This window comes from Octopus bimaculoides, chromosome 15, assembly GCF_001194135.2.
Source record: "Octopus bimaculoides isolate UCB-OBI-ISO-001 chromosome 15, ASM119413v2, whole genome shotgun sequence".
Classification (NCBI taxonomy): domain Eukaryota; kingdom Metazoa; phylum Mollusca; class Cephalopoda; order Octopoda; family Octopodidae; genus Octopus; species Octopus bimaculoides.
In genome coordinates, this window is record NC_068995.1 from 10,725,115 (window position 1) to 10,726,115 (window position 1,001).

General features: G+C 32.8%; 1 protein-coding gene across 1 annotated transcript in view; it reads right to left on the minus strand.

Moving 5' to 3' along the window:
- Positions 1–1,001, minus strand: part of LOC106873239 (plexin-A2) — a gene marked incomplete at its 3' end in the record, with an annotated part of 282,570 nt that overhangs the window by 7,059 nt on the left and 274,510 nt on the right. The window lies entirely within an intron of this gene.

Sequence of the window (1,001 nt, forward strand, 5' to 3'; positions counted from 1 at the left end):
GGGGGGGGGGGTCAAGGATAGATTGTTTTTGAGTATAATAGGTTTATTTGATTAGAACTGACTTAGAGTTAAATAATATCAGCAACTACTAAGAAAAATAAAAATTGTTTTCTATCAGTCTAGTCCTGCGTCCACCATATTCAGTGTCTTATTGATCTATTGTCCATAGCATATATCGATTGATTTTGATTTTCTATACATCAACATAGGATGAGTAGATTTACTTGAATAAAAACCTACTTGCTGTTGTTTAACCACAGGCCAACCAGAACTGAGCAGACAAACCCATGATCAAAGTAACTATAACCATAACCAACCTATCTTGTTTCAAGGCATAGCGTATCAAGGATTATACTATCAAATGTGTCTTTCGTTATTGTTATGATCTCTTGTGTGTGTATAAATATATATATATATATATATGTATGTGTGTGTGTGTGTGTGTGTGTATGCATATATATATATCAATTAGAAAATGGAGGATAATATGCTGAACCCAACGACTTGCAGACAGTATATCCCATTGAATTCATTAACTTAATTCATAACTTGTCATAAACACCTGTACTTTGTGGGTTTTTTATAAAACTGTAAAAATATATGACACTTATTCAGCTACCGAACAAGTGTCACATATTTTTACAGATAAATTCCTCCATTTACATAATATCGAGGTCTCTTTCTTTCTTTTGTTGTCCTTCTTATCAAAATATATATATATATATCAACATTAATTCCTCAACATTTTGATAGTAATAAAATGACCTGATACTACTATGACCAGTGAAACCTCTAGATTCTAATACTTTTATAGCCTTGCCCATGCATACTGCTTACACCTTCCCTCTCTTTAGAAGTAATTGTCCCTTTGCTATCACCACTAGATAAGAAACGATAGAATTCTGAGACAGTTAAAACTTTTGTCTAGAATCAATTACTAGCCTGATAGACCCTGCTATGTCAAGATGGACTTATATATTCTTCCTCTGCTCTCTCCCACT